The sequence below is a fragment of the Panthera leo genome, chromosome F2 (genome assembly GCF_018350215.1).
Source record: "Panthera leo isolate Ple1 chromosome F2, P.leo_Ple1_pat1.1, whole genome shotgun sequence".
NCBI lineage: Eukaryota > Metazoa > Chordata > Mammalia > Carnivora > Felidae > Panthera > Panthera leo.
The window spans coordinates 62706494-62730854 of record NC_056695.1 but is presented as its reverse complement, the minus strand read 5'-3'; the positions used below and the strand labels follow the sequence as shown (position 1 = coordinate 62730854).

The 24361-nt window shown below is 39.9% G+C and overlaps 2 long non-coding RNA genes and 1 other non-coding gene across 6 annotated transcripts; 1 reads left to right on the top strand and 2 right to left on the bottom strand.

The window, feature by feature from the left end:
• Positions 1-871: 871 nt before the first annotated feature.
• On the bottom strand, positions 872-3806 carry LOC122210877. The gene is made up of 3 exons (XR_006198337.1): positions 3395-3806; positions 3212-3325; positions 872-1101 (listed from the first exon to the last, which is right to left on the bottom strand). It is a non-coding gene; the product is annotated as an uncharacterized LOC122210877 (long non-coding RNA).
• Positions 3807-3937: 131 nt separating this feature from the next.
• On the top strand, positions 3938-23527 carry LOC122210878. 4 transcript variants are annotated; one of them, XR_006198339.1, is made up of 5 exons: positions 3938-4065; positions 16386-16776; positions 21858-21971; positions 22156-22232; positions 23355-23527. It is a non-coding gene; the product is annotated as an uncharacterized LOC122210878 (long non-coding RNA). The 4 variants fall into 4 exon arrangements; XR_006198340.1 differs by lacking the exon at positions 23355-23527 and having other exon boundaries at positions 16428-16776; positions 22156-22259; XR_006198341.1 differs by lacking the exon at positions 23355-23527 and having other exon boundaries at positions 16386-16523; positions 22156-22259.
• LOC122211337 lies at positions 22469-22575 on the bottom strand. The gene has a single exon (XR_006198637.1). It is a non-coding gene; the product is annotated as a U6 spliceosomal RNA (small nuclear RNA).
• Positions 23528-24361: the final 834 nt, after the last annotated feature.

Below are 24361 nucleotides of genomic sequence, written 5' to 3'. Positions count from 1 at the left end.
GGCCAAGCTATTTTTGGTAAAGACCACTAAACTGGTTCGGGCATTTATATGCATTTTCTCAGCAAAAGGACACAAGCATCCTGCTCAAATTCCAGGGAAAGACCTACCTACACTTTGGTGCAATTCAGTAGTAAAATAAATGTACTTAGCTGAATAAGGACAACACACACTGAATGCTGGCTTTGTAGCATTATTTGTTAGGCTTCTCAGTCTGCTGGTTTGGTTGGTAAGGTCATCAAGTGACCTAGTTATATGGTAGGATGCATAGCTTCAGTAGGGAATAAATAAGCATTTTTAGACTCTTTTAATTTTTTTCTTTTTGCCCACATTGAATTAATAACTTGTTGCCTTGCAAAGACATCTGTGGCCAGTGCTAGGAGATATAATGACCATTATTTGAATTTGGAAGGCAACTTTGCAAACTAAAGTCTTTCTAGTGCATGTTGATAATGCTAATAAATAATAGTACTTCCTATTCATCCTCGACATGGCTGTCATAATAAAACCAATGAAACCTAATTCCATAATAAAACCAATGAAAATGATTTCACATGTGAAGCAATCAGCATAGAGGCTAACACATATACATACGCATATACGTATACACATATATGCACTAAATCAACAGTAGTATTATTAGTCAATTGCTAAAGTAGACTTACAATTATACAAAGTATACTTTGTATCTTTTGTATTAGATCACGTGACAACTTACCCTTCAAAGCCTGGAAATTCACGTATTCTTATCCCTTCTCTATTTTGCTACTTAGGGTCTGTTTTTGCCACTTGACATTCATTTTGCCACTTTTCAGGTAAAAAAGTTAATCCGATTTACCCTTAACCCCACTAAATATGAACCTCTGAAGATGTAGGGCCTGGGTGAAGCCATCTTCCAACCACACGGGGACTGAGAAGTGGAGACAACATCGAGAAAGCAGATGGAAGAAATGTAAAAGGAGAAGCCAGGCTATTATGGCATCATTTACACTATAGAATGAGGTTATGGTACCCTTTAGGCTCTTGATCCAACCTAAAACCTTACTCTCCAAATGCTCAGTTATTCGTTTTGGTCGATCCAGCTTGAAATAGGTCTTATGCCATCTGCAAAAGAACAACTCCTATCAGACACTTGTTAAAAATGCAGTTCCCTTGACTTAATGAGTCATTCTTCAGTAGTGGAGCTGAGGGATTCTGAATCTCTAACCAGGACCCCAAGTGCTTCTCCTATAAAACCGGTGTTATGGACTGAATTGTGCCCCATCCTCCCCAGGACCTGTGCCGAAGTCCTAACCCCACTACCTCAGAAGGTGACTGTATTTGGAGATAGAGTATTTAAAGAAGCTATTTTAGGTGCAAATTAGATATTAGGGTGGGTCCTAGTCCATTGTGACTGGTGTCTTTATGACAAGGGGAGATTGGACACAGACATGCATGGAGGGAAGACTGGGTAATGGATGACACAGGGAGAAGATGGCCGTCTACAAGCCCATGAGGGGCGTCAGGAGAAGTTAACCCTAACCTTGACCTGGGACTGGAGGAAATAAATTTCTGTTGTCTTAAGCCACCCAGTATGTGGTCTATGACATGGCAGCCCTAGGAAACACGTATAATCACTTGGGGAAACATCAGTTCTGGGACAACTCATCCTATGCTAACATCTGTTTTGCAACCTTCCAGGCAAGCAATCCTGCAGCCTTTCTTTTCCCTGCAGAGGGAATCCATAAAGTTCCAGCATGGCCCGGTCCAAATTGGAACTACTCTCTCTGTGCAAAAGTCATCTTTACTTTATGCTGAAATTTATGTCATGATAATTAAGGTTCATAATGATGAATCTAAAGTGGTTTCAGAACAGTCAAAGACAACAGTTTACTCACTGAAATCCTAACATTATGTATTCTCTTTACAGTATAATATTTGATATGTATATTCTAGAATTTAATTTAGGACATTTGACAAATATTATTTGGTTATAACTAGCACTTTCAATGCACTGATCATTCTGGATAAAAGGTAGTTGATCATAGTTTCTAAAGCAGAATGAGATTAAAATGTTATATGTGAAGTTTTCCTCCCCTATGGATTTTGAACTTCTGAAGTGTAATCACCAAATGATGATAAAATCTCAATAGGTTTAGCTTCCCAGTCCCTTTTGAGGACAGATCTTTTAGTCTGAGAAGAAACATTCCTTGCATACAGATTTCTATCTGCACATCACATGCAGATAAACTTAGAGGCAACACTCCCGTTAGGAATTAATATTTTTACTGTTTTATTTAAAACAGTTCTACCAACTCTTTTACTGAAATAATGAGTATTTTGGACAGGTGCTATCCAATGGAGTTGTAGAAACTGATTACCTGTATAAGTGACCCCCCAAAACCTTTCCATTTTAGAGACGATATTTCTCACATTAAAGCAGACCCTGACAGGCTTAAGTTTAACAAAGGTCCTTTCACTTCCGCTGACTGTATTGAAACTCATATTAATAGTGATAATAAAGTAACAACAATAATAATAACTAACATTTACTGACTGCTTACTGTGATTCTAGTAGAAGGCTTTAAATATATTGCCTCATTTAACATAATTGTCAACCGACAGAGGCTGTATTTACTATTTGCACTTTACAGATGAAACTCAAAGAAGTTTAATGACTCAAAATCATGCACGTCAGTAAGTAGCAGAACCAAGTTTGAGCCCAGCTGACACACAATGTTACATTAGTTTCAGGGGTACAACTTAGTGATCCCACAAGTCTATAGGCTCTGCTGTGATCACCACAAGCGTAGCTATCACCTGTCACCATACAACGCTATCATCATATTATTGACTGTATTTCCTGTGCTGTGCCTTTTATTCCCGTGACTTATTAGCAACCTTTTTTTTTAATGTTTATTTATTTTTGAGAGAGACAGAGACAGAGTGTGAGGGGGGCAGGGGCAGAGAGAGAGGGAGACACAGAATCCAAAGCAGCCCCCGGCCTCTGAGCGGTCGCTCAACACAGGGCTCAGACTCATGAACCGTGAGATCATGACCTGAACCGACATCAGACGCCTAATGGACTGAGCCACCTAGGCGCCCCTCCCATGACTTATTTATTCCACAGTTGGAAGCCTGTATCTCTCAGTCTCTTTCACCCATTTTGCCCATCCCTCTCCCCTCCCCTTTCCAAACTCTGGCAACCCTCACTTTGCAGATCCAAGTTTCTTACCAAGTTTGATTTGTCTTTAAAATCCTGCTCTCAATTACTGTGTTCGTTCCATAAGGAGAAAACATAGTCCGAGGAAAGAAAAAAATCATCCTCTAGGCAACATCTGTAAAACATCTGTAAAACAGGGATATTAACACCTGCCCCTTGAGAGTATGGTAAAGATTAAGTATAAATGTAATTTACCTCAGTAGCCGGCCATAGTTCTTGGCAGATATTTCGTAAGTGCTTTGTAAATGTCAATTTCCTCTCTTTCAGCAATTGTTGCCATGTATTTCCAGGACACTAAACTGGGTCACACCAAAAAACCTGTACCAAGTGGAAGGCATAGTTGCTCCTGCCTTTCTAGAGTTTATATCCAAATGTAAATTCAAAAGACTGTGAAAGGAACAGGTTACAAAATACTCTATCTCAATGAGTGCTTCGTGTGGGCATTTTCAGCCAGACTCCGCTGGACTGGCATCCTGTCTCCACAATTGTTTATCCATCATCTGTAAACTCGTGGGCCAGTTACTTTCCGTCTCAAGATCCTTATCCATAGAATGAGGATCTACTTCATGGGGTTGACATGAGGCTTTTAAAGGTTATTCCTTATTGGTGTTCATTTGGACTAAGGAGGGTTGTGAGAAATTTGATTACTCATTGATGAGGTCATTCCGTCCTCACAATGACTTGGTGAGATGTGTACTAGTTAACTATTCTCAGGTTGAGGTAACCAAGGCACGGGAGAGTAAATAGGTGACAAATGGCACCTGGCCAATTCAGTGTTGCAGCCAGGATACCATTCCAGGCAGTGTGGCTGCACAGCCCAGTCACTCCTCAAACCACTCAACACTGACTTACAGATCATAAACGAGGTATGTGAAGTTCCGGAAATATTCAAATGCCAAAAAGGGAATATTTATTATGTTATCAATGTGTACAAAATAAAAACATACTGATTAAAAAGTTTTCTTTCCCTTGGGCTGAAAGGAGAAAATAAAAGGTTGTCCAATTTGAGAGAATAATAATGCCCTTAAGGTACACTAAACAACATTATGCTTTTTTTTTTCATTCCCTAAAAGAAAGGCCCAAGTACATGAAATTGATGACATTTCCAGACTCTTTACATTTTTGCTTCCTCATGTCATTTCAAAGGATGACTTCTAACTTGATGACTTTTCCCATTAGCTCTGGGCCACTCAGCTGGCTTTTTCTGACAAAGGTCCACAGATAAATCATGTGTGGCTGACATGATTTCCTTGAAGTTCTCAGTGGTCTAATCTGCCTTGATGTGGCTCCTTTCATGGTTTCATGTGGCATTTGTGGTACATGAGTGGGCATAAGGCCAGCACGGTCATATTGCAGCCACTTGTCTCTTCAAAATGAAGATTGTGTTTAAATGAAAAATTGCGTTCCAGGCACAAATTATTTCTCTTTGAAGCTCTATCTCCTAACATGACATTTAAAGGTTTTGTGGAGAGGGGTGCCTGGGTGGCTCAGTTGGTTAAGCCTCTGACTTTGGCTCAGGTCATGATCTTGTGGTTCATGAGTTCGAGCCCTGTGTTGAGCTCTGTGCTGACAGCTCAGAGCCTGGAGCCTGCCTTGGATTTTATGTCTCCCTCTCCTTCTGCCCCTCCCCTTCTCACGCTCTCTCTCTCAAAAATAAATAAACATTAAAAATAAAGGTTTTGCGGAGAGAAATAATTTGTACTTTTACATATTCATCAATGTTAATTTTGCACTTCAATTTACTGTGAGGAAGGAGAAATTCAGACCATCCTCCTTTCTTCAATACAATCCTTATTAAAATTCCAATGACATTTTTCACAGAAATAAAACAAACAGTCCTAAAATTTGCATGGAGCTATAAAAGACCCCAAATAGCTAAAACAATTTTTTAAATATTTATTTATTTTTGAGAATGAGAGAGAGAGCATGAGCAGGGGAGGGTCAGAAAGAGTGGGAGACAGAGGATTCGAAGGAGGCTCAAACTCACCAACCGTGAGATCATGACCTGATCATGATCTGAGCTGAAGTTTGACATTTAACCGACTGAGCCACCCAGGCACCCATCTCAAGCAGTCTTAAAAAGAACAAAGTGGGAGATCTCACATTCTCTGACTCCAAGTTCTATCACGAAGCTATAGTAACTAAAGCAGTGTCACACTGGCATAAAAATAGACACATAGATCAGTGGAATACGGTCAAAAGCCCAGAAATAAATCCATGCATTTATGGTCAACTAATTTTTTTTTCTAATTTTTTGAAATGTTTATTTATTTTTGAAGGAGAGAGAGAGAGACAGAGCATGAGTGGGGGAGGGGCAGAGAAAGAGAGAGGGAGACACAGAATCAGAAGCAGGCTCCAGGCTCTGAGCCAGTAGCACACAGCCTGACGTGGGGCTCGAACTCATGAGCTATGAGATCATGACCTGAGCAGTCAGTGCCGATTCTTGAGTTTTATGTACATATTTCTGTAACGAAGTAATATATTTATGACACTTAAAAAGAAAAGAAATAACTACTAGGATTATGGTCATTTATGAGAGCCATATTTTGAAAGGTTCAATAACCACATGATATATTTTTTTAAGTTTATTTATTGATTTTGAGGGATGCAGGCAGAGGGGGAGGGCAGAGAGAGAGAAAGAGAATCCCACGCTGGCTGTCAGTGCGGAGCCCAACGTGCAGCTCAATCTCACAAACCGTGAGATCATGACCAGAGAGGAGATTTAGATTTGGATGCTTAACCAACTGAACCACCCAGGCACCCCACCAAGGGTATCTTTAAAGAGGATAATGATCTGTGAGAGGAGGGCACAGTTGTTAAAACAATAGCATGGTGTCTTACTACATTCTGGCTACTGTAACAGAAATACCACGAATTGGGTGATTTATAAACAGCAAACATTTATTTTTCACAGTCCTGGAGGTTGGGGGTTCAATATGATGGCACTGGCAGATAAGGTGTCAATTGGGGACCCTCTTTCTCATAGGCGGCATCTTTTGACTGTGTCTTTACGTGGTGGAAGGAGGAAGAGAGCTTTCTTAGGCCTCTTTTTTAAGAGACTAATTTCTTATAAAAAGCTCTGCTCTCTTGACCTAACCTACTCCCAAAGGTACAACCGCATAACCTCTTGGGCATTATGATTTCAACGTATGAATTTGAGAAGAGACATAAAGATTCCATTCAACATTCTACAAAACCATCATTGAAGTCAAAAGACAAGCCAAAAGCTGACAAAGGATTATCATCTAGAAGACATAAAGAACACTTCTAAGTCAATTGTGAGTTCCAAATCCAAATTTTTTTAAATGAGCAGAAGATTTGGGCAGATACATCATAAAAATAAAAAAGATATTTGAAAGGTTAGAAGGCTCGTGGAAAGAGGCTCAACATCATTAGTCAGCAGATAAATGCAAATAAAAACACCGCTTAAATAAAATGTCACTACCAACCATTAGAATAGCTAAAATAAAAAATACTGATGACACCAAGTGGTGCCAAGAATTTGAAGCAATAGAATTCTCTACATTTTGGGGAAAATGTAAAATCATACAGCTGCTTTGGAAGACAGTCTAGCTGTGTCTTATAAAGTTAAATAGACGCTTATTATATGTCTCAGCAATTGCATTTCTAGGTGTTTACCAAAGAGAGTTGAAAACATATGATCACACAATGACTTCTACGTAAATTTCCACAGGAATGTTTTTCATAATAATAAAAAAACTAGAAACAACCCACATGTCTAACAGCTAGTGGGAAGATAAATATTGTGGTACATCCATACTATGGAATACTACATAGAAATAAACAGGAGCAAGCTACTGATACATATACAGAATAACATTGATGAATCTCAAAATAATTATGCTGAATGAAAAAAGCCAGGCATGAAAGAGTACTTACTTTGTAATTTCTTATATTGAAGCAAAATGAATCCCCAGTTACAGAAAACAGATAAATGGCTGCCTGGGCCAGGGTGGAGAGATTGACTGAGATCAGGCACCAGGAAACTTCCTTGGGTAGTGTATTTATTCTATATCTTGATCTTGATGGTGATTATGTAAGTGCAGATATTTATCAAAATTTATTCAACTGTACACTAAAGAGTATGCATCTTGTGTGTAAATTATACTTCAATAGAGCTGATTCAAATAAAAACAATAGCCTGGGAACAAATAAAAATGCAAATGGTTATCTTGGAAGAGATAGAAGGTTTCAGGCAAAAGAATCCTTTTTATGTAATGTTTGATTGACTACCATGTGTTGGATAAGTATTCAACTCGTTCTGTGGCTCCTCAGATGATAAATAAGAAGAAGAACTGTCTTAGGAGAACATAAGTAAAATATTCTGAAAACTGGAAACTTTTGAGTTGGATATTTGAGAACTTTTCAAATTTTCTGAGTTGATAAAATGCAAAAGTCCTCTAACGTGAAAAGTTTTGACATCGTATTGACTTAATATAATTAATCGCATTACAACTTCCTTTGATAACACTGATGTTTTGTGATTTCCCTTGAAATACCTGAATTATGAAGCCAGAAATTAAAATTGCATTAAAATATGCATTAGAATGGGAAAATAATGGACCATGTTCCATCCTTGGCTCTGTGCTGGACTAGATATATGAACTTGAAATGAGTGGCCTTCATGCAACTTCTTTTGTAAGTTGTAAAATCAAAGTACATGTTAAACTTCTAGGTCCCTCCAGATCTTAAATCCCTCTACTAATTGCCCTAATTAAAGACTGGGATTTTATATTTGACCCTAAAAGGATTTGTGGAACCATAAGAGGGCAGCATTCCATTTACACAATTTCTTTTTTTTTTTTTTTTTTTTAATATATGAAATTTACTGTCAAATTGGTTTCCATACAACACCCAGTGCTCATCCCAAAAGGTGCCCTCCTCAATACCCATCACCCACCCTGCCCTCCCTCCCACCCCCCATCAACCCTCAATTTGTTCTCAGTTTTTAACAGTCTCTTATGCTTTGGCTCTCTCCCACTCTAACCTCTTTTTTTTTTTTTTTTCCCTTCCCCTCCCCCATGGGTTTCTGTTACGTTTCTCAGGATCCACATAAGAACCATTTACACAATTTCTTACACAATTTTCTATAAATGCTCAGTACACTAAAATTACAGGACTTTGACAACAAAAGACAACTGATAAAAAGATTCTGTCACAATGAGAGGGATTCCTATGTTTTGAATCAGTGCTCCAATTGTTAGCTATGTTATCTGCCTTACAAGTTCATCATCTGACAAGGACAGAAGACCATGGAAGCTTGCTCAGTTCAAGGTTACAATAATAAATTCCAGATTTACAGACTGAACACTGTCTTCTCTTTGTGCTGTCCTGGATCATCATCTCCTGGTCACTGATCTTAACCCGGGGATTGGAAGTTCCTTTTTTCTCTCACATTGGCATTCAGTTCATCCTTCTATACAACGTTGAAGTACCTTCTCATTCTCTTAGGAAATCACCTCCATCTTCCATAGTTAGAGGAAAAGAATGTTTAATCATTGGGAAAGAAAGATCCAAACACTGGGAAATTGGGGAAACTACCAGTTACCAGCTATGTCCATGCCCAAAGGACAATCTGTCATCCTGTTGGCTTCCATGTGTATCTGAAAGAATGCATTTGATTTGCTTCAAGTCACTACCTTCATTATACTAATTTGAGTATATAGTGTCTCATGGTAATGGAGTAAATACAAACAAACAAACAACACAACAAATCATAAAGCTTTTATTTGACATAGAGAAACTTGCTTGGGCAGGCAAAATAATCCATGAGATAACACAGCAGAATTTACAAGTTGGGGGAATCTAGAAATGCTATATAAATCTGCACCTTGAAATGCTATATAAATCTGCACCTTGCTACAGGACCAGAGCAGTCATGCCTACAAATGAAAAAAATGTCATTTGATTACAAATGCTTTTCTAATTATACTCTGACTCCATTTTAATATGTAAAATCTATTTTGATGTAGTGTTAGGATGTTAATAAATGTAAATTGCTTTTATCCTGACCTTCTGTTTTATTGTTTCTCCTCAGCTTTTATTACAGAATTGTTATTGCTATGGAAATGTTAACTTCCTGTTTGTATTTCTGGAACCCTGAAGGGCATGGAAGTTGGCCAGTTTAGGCTTTATTAGGTAGCTACTGAGAGAAAAATGTCTGCAGCACTTTTGTTCTGTTTTGCTGCAGTTCACTAAATGAAAATCTGCCCATTAAAAGTAAACTTTGTGGTCAGTGCCTCAGAAATGTCTCCCTTTTCTCCCAGTAACAAACCATAAACCTTCAGCTCATTTAGGTTAATTCTGAAGATCTGCAATTGCTGCTTCTAAACAAATATGAACTTAAATCTAACCGTTCCCAAAAAGTACATGTCTCTCTGGAATACTGGATGATAGCAGTAGTTAAAATTGGATGACTTTTCCGGATGTGTTTGATCATGTCTGCCTCCCACTGGAGGAAGATTACAGTGAAGAGTTGAGTCCTTGGCTTTTGAGTTCATAAACTCGATTCTGTGAGTTTACTTAAATTTTAGCTCTGATACTACCTCATAAACAGGAATGTCGCTTTACTAATTACTAAGGGAGATACTGAGAACAGTAAGAATGAACAACTAGCTCTCTATTCACAGTCTTTCCTCAGAACAAGGCAATTACAAAACTGAATTAGTGATAGAAAGCTGTTTGATGAGATAGCAGTAAAGGGAACTGAATGCCCTTGAAGGAATTCGCATCTTAATTAAAGGAAGATACACCTCTCTCTAGTGATTGGAACATAGTATGTCGGTCTCCTCTTTTGGATGATTACAGGATAATTATTAGAAGAAATTTGTGCTTTCTTTTTTCTCCTTCTGTAGTGCTCGCATTTGTTCTAACTAACATCCCCTTTATTTCACCAAATAGGTCATTTTATGTATATTGCATGGACAAAATAGACAATCTTTGCTCCATGGAGCTTTAATTTAAATGATGAAAACAGACAATTAAATGTGGTACGTAATATTTTATGTGGTTAAAAAACAACATTGGGAATAAAAATAAAGAAGGGTAAGGAGGGAGACAGCAATGAAGGAATTATTGTTTTATTTTATTTTATTTTTTTTATTTATTTTATTTTTTTAAATTTTTTTTAACGTTTATTTATTTTTGAGACAGAGAGATACAGAGCATGAACGGCGGAGGGTCAGAGAGAGGGAGACACAGAATCCGAAACAGGCTCCAGGCTCTGAGCTGTCAGCACAGAGCCCGACGCGGGGCTCGAACTCACGGACTGCGAGATAGTGACCTGAGCCGAAGTCGGCTGCTCAACTGACTGAGACACCCAGGCGCCCCAGGAATTATTGTTTTAAATAGCATGGTCTAGAAAGGCCTCTCTAAAAACATGACATTGAAGGAAAAGACTGATTTAAGTGAAGGGCAGGCCATATGTGTATGTGGGCAGGAGGGCTCCAGGCAGAATAATTTACAGTGCAAAGTCCCCCCAAATGGGACAGTGTTGTGTGGATTTGAGAAACCAGAAGGAAGTCAGTACATCTGGACAAGAGAATACAGGGGGAGTGGTTTAAGATGAGATATGGATGGAACAAGGTCATGATGAAGAATTTGGAGTGTATTATGAGTTAAATAGGAAATACCTGGAAGGTTCGGAAGAGAGAGATGACACAACCTGATTTGTGCTTTAAAGGGTCTCTCTGACCATTGCATGAAAAATAAACTAAAAATATGTGGTAGGCAATTTCTCAGATGCACCCAATGATTCTTGCCTCCTTCATGCTCTTATATAATCTCTTCCCCTTGAGTGTGGGCAGGATCTGTGACTTGAATTAACCAACAGAATATGATAAATATGATGGGAAAATTGCTTCCATGATTAGATTATATGAAATTGTAACTTCCATCTGGCTAGCAGACTATCTAGTGGCTTCTTGACTTACACACTTTGATGAAGAAAGAAACCATGTTGGAGAAGTCCATGTGGCAAAGGAGGGTGGATGAGGGTGGCCTCTGACTAGCAACCACATAAGAATTGAGGCCCTCTGTCCAACATCCCCTGAGGAACTGAACCTTGTCTATAGTCACGTGAGCTTGAAAGTGAATCTTTTCCCAGTCGTATCTTCAGATGAGACCTTTGCCCTGGATCACCTTGACTGCAGTTTTATTGGATTCCCTGAAGCAGAGGACCTGATGAGCTCTGTCCAGACTCCTGACCCACGGAAACTATTAAATAATAAATGTAGGTTGTTTTAAGTCAGTACAAACTGTGGTGATTTGTTATCCATCAACAGATAACTAATAAAGGAGATAAAGATAAAAGCTGGGAGAACATTTAGGTGAGAGGCACCAGTAACCTGGAATAGGGCTAGTGTAGTAGGGAAGAAGATCGATTCAGAATGCAGAGCTCATAGTTTTGCTGATGTTTCAAACGTGAACTATAAGAGAAAAAGAGGAGTCCAGGCTAATGCCAAGCTTTTTAGCCAGAGCAATTCAAGTTCCTGTTCACTGACCTAAGGAAAACTAGAAGAAAAGTTTTTTGTTTTTGTTTTGTTTTGTTTCGTTTTTGTTAAGTTTATCTTATATTTGACCTTTGGGGGGGGGGGCGGTGAAGAGGGTACATGTTGGAAATAAAAGTTTTAGCTTAAATATGCCAAGTTTGAGATGTTTGTTAGACATTTCCAAGTAGATGTTAAATCTAGAGTCAAAGGGAAGGCCCGGGGGCGCCTGGGTGGCGCAGTCGGTTAAGCGTCCGACTTCAGCCAGATCACGATCTCATGGTCCGTGGGTTCGAGCCCCGCGTCGGGCTCTGCGCTGATGGCTCGGAGCCTGGAGCCTGTTTCCGATTCTGTGTCTCCGTCTCTCTCTGCCCCTCCCCCGTTCATGCTCTGTCTCTCTCTGTCCCAAAAATAAATTAAAAAAAAAAATTGTTTAAAAAAAAAAAGGGAAGGCCCAGGTTGGGTACACAAATTCAGAAGTTATGCAACTCATTCTCACATTCTCCTTGGGAAACAGTAAAGAAGGAAAACCCTGGAAAGTAAAGAAGAAAGTAAAGCATGAAAATAGCTTTTTACTTAATTCCCTGAGGGTCATGGATTGAGTAAAACCAGGAGAAGCTACAGAGAAGGGCTCAGAATCCATTACTGAGAGTCTCTGGTTTCTTCCAGTTCATGAGTGGGCTGGGTGGGAAATGAAGATAAACAAGTAAATGAAAGGTAAAGTCAAAAATTTAGTTATAAGCCCAACATAATTCTTTCCATTCAAGAAAATATGGCCACAAAGTAATAAATTAAAAGTTTCAAGTCTCCAATCAGGTGCCATTTTGTGAGGAGGGGTTAGGAAACAGACACACAAATAGTATTAACAAAAGAAGTGTGGGGTGCCTGGGTGGCTCTGTCAGTTAAGCCTCCAACTCTTGGTTTCGTCCCAGGTGATGATTTCACAGTTGGAGTGTGAGCCTTGTGTGGGGTTCTGCACTGACAGCATGTAGCCTGCTCGGGATTTTCTTTCTGCCCCCTATCCCCATCTCTCTATCTCTATCTCAAAACAAATAAATGAACTTAAAAAAACAAAACAGAACAAAAACAGGTGGTATCTGAGTTGCTAAGTTTCAGTAGAAACTGTACTTTAAATTTTGAATTGGGATCATTGCCCATTCCCCGGAGGGTACGAGCCTCTCTTGTGATACTGGGCAGGGACAGCAGGGTGCAGCCCCCAGTCAGCCACCTCATCATGAGGGTAAATAACCCCTCCACTGACAACCTATCTGTACGCATACGACCATTCTGCTTTTCACCTTCAGTACAGTATTTAATCAATGACATAAGATATTCGACACTGTATTATCAAATAGGCTTTGTGTTGGATGATTTTGCCCAACTGTAAGCATTGTAATGTAATGTAAGTAGTAGGAGCACATTTAAGGTTGGCTAGGCTAAGCAAGCTGTGGTGTTCAGCAGGTTGGGTGTATCAAGCGCATTTTCAAGGGGTGCCTGACCGGCTGAGTCGTTAGGGCATGTGCCTCTTGATTTCAGGCTTGTGAGTTCAAGCCCCATGTTGCGCACAGAGCTTACTTTAAAAAATAAAAAGAAAGAAAAAGCATTTTCGACTTAACAGTATTTTCAACTTACTGTGGCCTTTTGGGGATGTAACCCCATCGTAAGTCAAGGAAGATTCATTCATTTAATTTGACCAGTTCTTGAGCTAATAAGGGGATGAGCTGGGAGTGGGGGTGGGAGGCAGTAAAGTAGGAACTCATCCTAAGATAAGAGAGGCTGGAAGTCTGGTTTCAGACGGCAGTGTGAGACAGAAGTATCTGAAAGCTGGTGACCGTCCCCTCTAGGAGTTTTTATCCTAACATGTGGGTGATACTCTGACATTACTGAATAAGGCACCAACAGCTTCCCTGGAACGTGTTATATTTCTCTGGCAGAAGTCACTAGGAGGTGGGGCACCTGGGTGGCTCAGTCAGTTAAGCATCTGACTTCAGCTCAGGTCACGATCTCATGGTTCGTGGGTTCGAGCCCCGCATTGGGCTCTGTGCTGACAGCTCGGAGCCTGGGGCCTGCTTCGGATTCCGTGTCTCTCTCCCTCTCTGCCCCTCCCCTGCTCACGCTCTCTTTCTGTCTCTCAAAAAATGAGTAAACATTAAAAAAAAAAAGAAAGAAGTCACTAGGAGGTGAGGCAAGGACACATACATATGAAATCATTCCAGGACAATTTGTGAAATGTGCTTTCTGTTTTGCGAAGCAATATTGCACAATAATTAGCATATTAACAAGGTGTCTACAGTTTCCATGTCACTTTAAAGGAATGCTGCCTGGTCCTCTATCACTCAGAGCATTTCAATGTTTTTGTTTACTTTCACCTGTATTCCTGAGGCACCTCACATACAAACAACTTCAGGAATATCTAATGGGCATATATTAGTTCATTTAATTCTTATAATAACTCCACTAAGCAAATCTATTTTTTAATAGATGAAATTGAGGTACAAAGAGGTTAAGTAAACTGGGATTAAACAATTAGCAAGTGCTACTACTGAAACGTTCAACCGAGGAGATCTGACTCCATTGTTCTCACTACAATATTGCAATGGACTGAATGTTTGGGTCCTCCCAAATCCCCATGTTGAAGCCTTCACCCCAAATGTCACGGTATTAGGAGATAAAGCCTTTGGGAGCTAACTGGTCTTTGATGAGATCATGGAGGTGGAGCTTCTAGGATTAGTGTCCCTTATAAGAAGGGGAAGAGACCCCAGAGCTTGCTGTCTCTGCCATGAGAGGACACAGCAAGAAAGTGACATCTGCAAACCAGGAAGGGAGCCCTTAGCAGAACTCAACCCTGATGGCACCAGCTTGGACTCCCAGTTTCCAGAACTGGGAGAAATAAATTCTTGTTAAGCCACCCAGTCTATGGCATTTTGTTACAGCACCCAAGCAGATGAAACCAATTATATTCTACTACTTCTGAAGATCAGCTGGGCAGTTGTTTGAAATTAAGTTCTATCAAAAATTATTGTGTCCACAGCACCAGCTCCCAACACTTTTTTGTATATAGGAAAAGCCAAATGAAAATTACTACTTAGGATAGTCTTAAAAGAGAAAAACCATCCTAAATGGATACAGTGCAATTGAGGACTTTGGTTTGGTAATGGGCAAAGAAACTGATATTGACGGTCCTTATCTACAGAAGGTATATTTTTCTTATACTATTTGGAACTATCTATTGTGTCACTCAAGGTCCTATCAAGAAATTAGGCTAAATTGAGGGAGGTATAGTAAAGCATCATTTACCCTAATGTGCAGCACCCTGATATTTTTACCAGTCCTAGGCCTCCTAAAATGAGGAGATGGCATGACTAATGGAACTCAGAAGAGAGTTAGACCTTGTGAGAAGCTGTGACTTTCAGTAGAGAAACCCAACCATCCAGAGGGGAACCTGCAAGGAGGGGTGTACTCCATGCCGATCAGCATCCCCAGGATGGGGTTGGGGTTTGCAGGTGAGGGATGGGTAGATAGCAGACACATCTTTTTTTCCCCTTTAGTTTGCCTGTCAGAGGCCCTACCAAGTTTAAAATGTGTGTCCCAGTCCTACAGAATAAAGGGGCTACACTCAACCTAATACGTACACAACTCCCCCTTTCCCAGTGAAGGTTCAACATGTCTAGAGTTGACTTTAGGTCAAGATTTTTCTAATGGCAGTGGAAGTAGGAAAAGTAGCAGGCAGAGACAGTGCTAACCTGGCTTGATCTTTGGCCACTACAGATTTCAGGCTCCATGCAAACCATGCAAATGTCAAAGAAGTAGTAAGGACTATGAAGAGAGGGGGTTCTAGGTCCAATGACTTGAGTGCAAGCCATCCCTGTGACAAGTATTATCTTTGTGATCACTGGTCAAGTTGCTTAATCTCTTTGTCAGTTTCTTTACCTATAAAATGAGCATAATTTTAGTACTTACTTATAAAATTATTGGGAGAATGAAAAAATATGTATGTGAAACAACATATGCAGAGAGCCACAGTGCTTTCTGATAAGCTCCCAGAGACATAAGAACAAAAGCACTTAGTTAAACCTGAATTAGAATTCCAGAAAAAGGAGGGGCACCTGCGTGGCCCAATGGGTTAAGCACCTGGCTCTCAGTTTCAGCTCAGGTCATGATCTCATGGTTTAGAGATGATCTCGCAGTTTTGTGAGTTCGAGCTCTGCATTGAGCTCTGTGCTAACAGTGCAGTGTCTGCTTGGGATTCTCTCCCCCCCCCCCTTCCCTTTCTCTCTGCCCTCCTTTGCTCATTTTGTCTTTGTCTCTCTCACTTGATCTTAGCCAAAAGGCCAAGAAGTAATGTCTTTTTCTGTCCCAAAATAAATAAATAAATTTAAAAGAAAGAAGGAAAGAGAAAAAGGCACAAACATATATTGAGAGTCCGCTATGCTTCAAACATTACTAAATGTTTAACATATACTATCTCACTCAATTCTTTGAACACCAGCTATCAAATAGGTGTTGATATTACTATTTTACAGTAAGAAAACTGAGGCTCAGAGACATCAAACAATTTGCTCTAGATCACACATCATATAAGTAGGAAGGTCAGGATTTATACTAAAGCAATATGAATCTCAATCCAATGTATTTTGTTTGTCTCCCCCCACCCCCACCACATCACCAATCCTGCCTAGTGCTGCATCAGGAGTACAGAAAAATCGCGTCTCTCATTTCAGAGTTCTCCTGGGCATGAAGAAGACGGCCACCACCTGCCTCTGTGTCTCTGTGTGGTACCAAGAAAAAACCCTGGAAGCCCCAGAGCCCTCTGCTAGGTAGCAGCCAGGGCTGTGGCATCTCTGCCCAAGCTTCTCCCTGCTGGATTCAATATGAAAGGGTGTTCTGTCTCGAGTTTCAAAGTCCAACACCACCAATACTCCTTCTCATGTGGCAGCAAAAGTACAACAGGGATCTCTGCCTTCCCACCTCAGTGCAATGAAGCCCCACACCGCAAAGCTTAGGAACCCATGGGAAACCCATCATCACCATGCTTCACCAAATGCCGTTTGTTTCCAGAAAGGAAACGAAGTAAACAGCCCTTTGATTTGTTGCTTCTCAACTTCTAAAGAAATCTAGCCTGAGAATCTAGTTCAGCTGGGTCTAACACACCCACAGTGGATGGGTGGTAGATCAGGAGGGTAAACATTTGGTTTTATTTTGGTTTGGTGAATGTGAGTTCCTCCAGATGAATGAGGCATGAGTTCTATAAAGGAGGGCCATTTTGCTAAGTGCAATAGTGACATGTTGTGTTAGGGAACTCAGAGCAGAAGCATCAGTCAATAATGGTGCTATTGGCTAGGCAGGATGGCACCTTTAGGCATGCCCAGAACCAATATCGACCAGGTTACATCCTTATACGCGTCAGATCTTAGTCAGGCATAACTATTATTTGCCCTTACGTCCATGTATGAAGAGTTTTGGCCAGCCCGTTTTCATAGCTTTTCCTCTCCCACAGGGATGTGAAATTTTCTGATTGCTTTCCTCAGTTTTCGAATGGTAGTGAGTGGGCTCAGCAAAATCGAGAAGCTCATGGATATAAGGACTCTATCTGGCCCTCACCATGGAATTCATCACGTGTGGCATAAAGGATATAATCAGTAAACTTTTGTTAAATGAGTAAGCTAATCACCCCTGTGACCTCGCTTCTCATCCAAACTGACAGGTTACTAAGGGCTTTACATTTGGTTCCAGACTAGCTTGTGTGGTAGATATAAATAGTCCCCAAACATATCAATGATTTAAAACAACAAAGGCTTATTTCAGATGAGCTGGGGGCTCAGCACCATACTACCCTCACTTAAGGACCCCAGTGGATGGGGAGGCTACCATCTGGAATGCTGATGTTACTTGGAAGCAGACAATGAGGCTCGCAATGGCTCTTTTTTTAATAGATTTTTATTTTTTTAATGTTTACTTATTTTTGAGAGACAGAGACAGAGCATGAGCAGGGGAGGGGCAGAGAGAGAGAAAGAGAGAGACAGAATCTGAAGCAGGCTCCAGGTTCTGAGCTGTCAGCCCAGAGCCCAATGCAGGGCTTGAACTCACCAGCCACGAGATCATGACCTGAGCCGAAGTCGGACGCTTAACTGACTGAGCCACCCAGGTGCCCCAACAATGGCTCTTAAAGACTTCTCCCAGAAGCAACAAATGCCAGTTATGCTCATATTTCATTGGCTAAAGTCAGTCACTTGCACTCTAAAAGAGATGAGAAAGTTCAGTCTTACCTACAAGGAGAAGAGAATGACAATATTTATAATGTCTCTATGACTGTCATCTGAGTGTTAGTTCACTTAAACCTTTTCAGCCAGAATGCAGACACTATTTTTGTCCCACTCTAAGGATCCCACTGAGGATCTTGAGGCTTAGCATGATCAACTGGGTTGATCAAGGAAATCAGACAGTGGAGCCTGAACTCAACTTCAATCATTTAACCAACCTGTTGAATGTTACTATTATCTGGCAAGTTCTATATGGAATGACAGTGAAGTCACAAGGGTGTGAGTCTAGGACAGAGTCTGTGCTTGAAATCACTATGCAAGCCTCATAGATCTGTGCCCATGCAGGCGGTGCCTCTGCTCTCTGATTTATCCTCTCTCTTTACTGGAAGAACTTACTATTCCTTGAGCAGGGTGATAGCTGCTTATTTAAGGCGTCACATGCCGGCCATCATCTCGTCCATGGCTATTTTTAAAAGCTAACCAACAACAGCAAATTTCCTTATTTGCCGATGGTAGATAATACTCATGGAAATTATTATGAAATTCATATTTACAACAAAACTATTATTTCCATAACAAATTCTAGTAGCTCAGACATCAGAAGATTGCAAATTCAATCTGTGGCTCACATTTTTCTTTCCACATAGACAAAGAAAAATATTTCCCAAATGCTGAGATTAGGATGTGGACTTAGCTTGTTGAGGATAAAACGTCAGTTGGCTAGTGACCTACAGAGAGTTTCTGTGAAATAAAACGAGCTCACTAAAAATAAATCATTGGTCTAAAGCACCATCACAAAACTTGGACATGATCAGAGGACACTATCAAGTGACTCTTTAGGTAATTTACCAGAGTGGGCATAATGGCCATAAAAACACTCTTGCCAGCTTGTGTAAATAAAGGAATTTATCATAAGGGCCTGAGTGGCTCAAAAAATCAAAAGAAAAGCAAATTACCATACTTCTGGAAGGAATGGAAACAGCACAGCTCTGGGGATCAGGTGAACCACCATCAGAATTCATCAGTTCAGGGGTGCCTGGGTGGCTCGGTTGGTTAAGGGTCTGACTCTTGGTTTCGGCCTGAACTCATGGTTCGTGGGTTCGAGCCCCACATTGGGCTCTGGGCTGGCAGTGCGGAGCCTACTTAGGATTCTCTCTCTCTCCCTCTCTCTCTGCTTCTACCCCACTTGCACTGTCTCTGTCCCTCTCAAAATAAATAAACAAACTTAAAAATTAAAAAAAAAAAAAAGAGTTCATCAGTTCAAACATCCTTCTCCTGAAGGGTAGTCTCTGTCCTGCACATTCTGATTCCCAGGGTCCCAAAGAAAGCTTCAGAAAGGCATAGCACGGGTTATATGCTTACTGTTAACAGTGTCTGGCAGATGTTAGCAGCTCAATAAATTGTTGTTGAGTGAGTGAATAAATGAATGACCAAGTTCTCTGGGCCTGCAAGAAATAACACCATCCTTAATTATCCAACCCAGTAATTTCTAGATGTCATTTTATGGTAGCTTAGGGTTTTATTAGTGCCATTAAAAGGGACTCTGGCATTCTCAATGCTAAGATAATTACTTAATTAAAATATGGCCCCAACATTTGTAATACCATGGTTCCCAAACAAAATCCCGCTTTGTATCTCAGGTTCTTAATGTTCTGTCTATCAAACAAAACACCTTTACTTACAATCATTCATGTTTTTTCATTTTTTAAAATCAGACATACTATTTAACTTCAAGTCTGAGCCTCTGAGCAGCCTGAAATAATAGCTGGCACTGTTTGAACAAATACTTTATGCTAGTCTATCAGCAAATACTTTATCAGTTTTAGTCTTATATGTAATATATGATTTAACCCCCAAATGACTGCAAGTATTATTGTTATATCCATTGTAAAATGAGTCAACTAAGGCATAGAGTGGCTACTTAATTTGATGCAGGTCACACAGCAGAGCAGAAATTTGAATCCAGGGAGTTGATCTCTTAGCCCTTATCCCATGCCAATTCCCAGGACTGCCACTCCGGTTAGGTGTCATGGGAGTCAGATGCAAGAAAGTGGCTATGCAAGTTTCGCTTTCCTATTTCTTTTCGTTTTTTTTCTTTTGGTTTCTTTTGCCTTTTTTTTTTTCTTTGAGGATAAATTCGATTTGAAGAGACTAATAATTCAAACCAGACCTGTACATCAGAATAATTCAAAGAAGCATTTCCAGGTATGTTCGCCAAGTCTAGCCCTAGAGATTCTGATTTGCTGTGCCAGGGCAAGTAGACACCTGTGTGTACGTGAAAGCTGCTTATGTAACTCGACACAGACTCCTGAGGAACAGCCGCTGCACCAGGGTTCGTTAGATGCCCAAAGAAGTGCAGAAATGACATCGTTACCTCCAACGACCTGGAGGAATCTAGGAAATCTAAGTGATGTTAGAAAGTTGATAAACAGGGGCACCTGGGTGGCTTAGTCGGTTAAGTGTCTCTTGATTTCGGCTCAGCATGATCTCATGGTTCCTGTGATCGAGCCCCTCGGTGCTGTTGGGATTCTCTCTCTCCCTCTCTCTCTGCCCCTCCTCTCTCTCTCTCTTTCTCTCTCTCTCTCTCAAAGTAAATAAATAAACTTAAAAAAAAAGTTGACTAACAAAAAGCATACCACAACTCCAAAACGATTGTGAATCCAGTCTAGGTGGGAAGAAAACTTTACAGCAGAAATGTGGTACAGCACACTATGGTATACAGCATACCGCTATGAAATTAGAAGCGTTTATAGAGGAGGCAACTGCCAATGGTCCTGTGTGGCCCCTTTTCCCGTGTTAGGGCATGCCTTTGTATTCATGAGAGGATAGGGTGGAGTGGAGCAAAATAATAAAACTCCAGATGAAAAAAACACTGAAAGTATATTGTGGTTAGAGTCAAATAGCCTCAGTCATTTAAAAATGGAGCCATCTCCTCCAAGAAAGAGCAGTGGGAAATAACTCCATACCTTTTATTCATTTCTAATGCTTTGCAGTCTCCAGGCAAGCTCTCGCTCTTCTGCAGAAGGGTTTAACGGACTTAAAAAGAAATGCGAGGAGTCATTTCAAAGGATCAGTGTGCTACAACGTGCTCATACTAATTTTGAAGTCTCTCTGCATTACTTCATATGAATTATTTAAAATAATCCACCCCCCTTTAACACGATGACTCATGTCTCTGTCAGTCTCTATGTGGTATTCTTTTTTGTTGTTGCTATAGTCAGAAGACAACTTTTTGGCTTTCTGCTTTGTTTGTACTTGTGAGAAAGGCAAAGGAAGTTTTTCAAACATGTTAATGGCTGCTTGTTTACATAGTCAATTTTTTCAAATAGACTAATTTCATGCCCTCTTCCTTGTTGTGAGTTTCCATGTGTAATCAACAGACACTAAGTACTTTATTAGGATGTACCGAATTTTTTCCATAGCCCTGGGGCCATCTTACACTCTGTTTTTTTCATTAGAACTTCACACATGGTGTTTTCCATAAACTCTTACTTCCTAGGATCTGGTCTTTTTCCATTTAACTCAGGTTTGTCCCTGATTTGCTTTTAGATTATATAACTGTTGCCAAATAAGACATGGTTTTGTAAAACCATCACCACCTCTCCTGATGTTGAATTAATATTTTAGTTTACCCACCCAGGAGAAATATCAACAGTTACCCATTTGAGTGACAAAATTAAAAATTTTTTCATCCAGTCTTGGACTGGAAAGAATAACCTATTTTACTATTCACTTGCCTGACCTGACATTGATTTTCCATTCCCATGACAATGATCCTACAATCAACAAATATCAGTTGAATGCCTATAATTCAGAAAGCAAAGGATTGTGCCAGAGCCTGACTATGAGATCCATTAATAACTCCCCACACCTTCTTTTCCTGTTTTGAAGATGATGTTGAAGGCTGACCCAGCAACCACACCCTTTATCACCTCCCTGCTTCACACATACACCTCCTCCTAGCGGACAGAATCTGCCATGTCATATGGAGACTGCAAATGACAGGTATATATATTATATATATATATGTATATAGGTATATATATTATATATGTATGTATATATAATATATGTAATATATTTAAATTATACAAATATATACTTATATTTATATACAGATAGATATAGATACAGATATAGATATAGATATAGATATAGATATATATATATATTTTTTTTTTACCCCCAGCTTTCCTTGCATTTGGAGCACGAACATGCAGCCTGCCATGACCACTGGGATCCAAAGGGAACTCTACTGAGACAGGGGTGAGAAATGGAGGAAGCAAGGCAAGAAGAGCATAGTTCTTCTCTTTAATAAAAAGGATTTGTAGAACAGTTGTCCCTTTCAGCCTTTTTATGTACAATTGCTTAAAATACTATGCCAAATGACTTGGCTGCCATCTTGCAATCACGAGGGCAAAAAGCTTAAGAACAAAACCCAATATTCTGAAGAAGATGGAACAGAAGGTAGAAGATCTTGAGACTTCAATGATTTTTTTTTTTTAAATATGGAAGGCTTCATGAATTTGTGTGTCATCCTTGTACAGGGGCCATGCTAATCTTCTCTGTATCATTCCAATTTTGATATCTGTGCTGCTGAAGCAAGCACTTCAATGACATTTTAAGCCATTGAACTAAACCCTTGCCTCTGTATTTTATATTATGTGGAACAACTATTGTACTTCTTATCAAATCCATCTTTAATTGGGTAGTCTATTTTGCAACTGAAGGCTAATATGTAAGGTAATTAGCCAACTAATAGACCTCCTTATTATTCTTCCTTCAAAACTCAACTGAGACATTAATGCCCTCCAAAACTTCCCTCAAAAGCATCTTTGACAACCGCCCCCCCCCCCGGCACTCCCCCCCCATCCTCTTCCAAGTGGAACAAAGCAAATTTTAGCTTCGATTCCCGTTACCCTGGCATACAGACACTTATTTTCCTACAAACAACTTAGGTTCTCAAAGCCACCTCTCATCTAATAGCCCTCAAATCCAATGCAATAGTGTCTAGTTGATATGACCACTTGCCCCAACTGTGGGTGGCAGGCGAGTTAAGTTCCTTTACTAAGAGGGGGACTTTGCTCACACCTGGAGGGGCAATAATAGTAGTTTAAAGTTCAGAAACAGAGGAAATTCTATGATGCATTATATTTAAGTCATCAGTGTCCCAGTCTCTTCCTCAAGGTCCTAAATATCTTAAATGAATGTATTGTGCCTTTTTTCTTTCTATCATCTCAATTCCTCCAGTGCCCTGCAGATAGGTTAGGAGCCTAGCACAATAGCTCCTCAATAACTCTGTTAAAACGGACCAATAATTAAAGAACTTAAATGTTAAAGCTCAGTAACACTTTAGATATCCTCTAATGTAAACTCTTAATTTTACAGGTACTGAGATCTGGAGAGTTTACACAACTTCTCCAGTATGTAAAGTAAGAGCAAAGCCAGAACTACCACCTAGGCCTACAGTCTCTTAATCCAGCGCTCTTTCTATTCTACCAGAAGCTGGATACATTTGTAATCTAAATGAACAGAAAGGATACCTGCGAAAATGTAACTACAAGTGCGTACAGAGACAGTAAGTGCCATCCATTGTTTCAAGAGGGGAAAAAATATTTTGGACTCTGATGGTCAAGATTGGCTATTATATATGTCAGGTAGCACAGTAGTCTGGATTCTTGAATTTATTGCCTTCACTCTTCTGACATCAGCTCGGAGAGGGCCTCTCTGGCTTCCCAGTCTAAATTTGGAAAGCACCCCATATTTTCTCTCCAAGCACCTTTAACATTTTCACTTCTCTCAACTCCCCACTTCCCATTTATTTATGTCTTTGTTTGTTTCTTTCACTTGAATCTCCTCCAGAAGGGTAAAGGCCATGTCTACTTTATTCCCCACTGTATATTCAGTGCCTCACACGGCTACTGATACATAAAGACACTCGCTATCTAATTGGTCATTCATTTATTCAACAACATTCCATGAGATGGGAGTACAAAGATGAACAAGGCAGACAAAAGTCCTGCCCTCTTAGAGCTTATATTCTGCTGGAGGAAGATAGAAAATAAGCAATATAACACAAGCACAATACTGCATATGACATCAACTTGATGCACTGTCATTTTTATGTCTAAACAAAGGAAAAGACATTACAAACTTTGCCATGCTATTGACGTTTCAATGAATAACTTTAAAGATACAAAAACACGAATAAAGGGGAATCTTAGAAATGATGAATATAGTATATTATATATTATGTGAAGGCAAATGTGACAGTGAAAATTAAAAGCAGGCATGGTGTGTCGAGAGAGTTCCCTGAAGCGATGAGTGAATTAGATGGGAATGAGATAGAGAGATAGTGGGATATCAAAGGAGCAGGTAGTCGTAGAGAATTGATA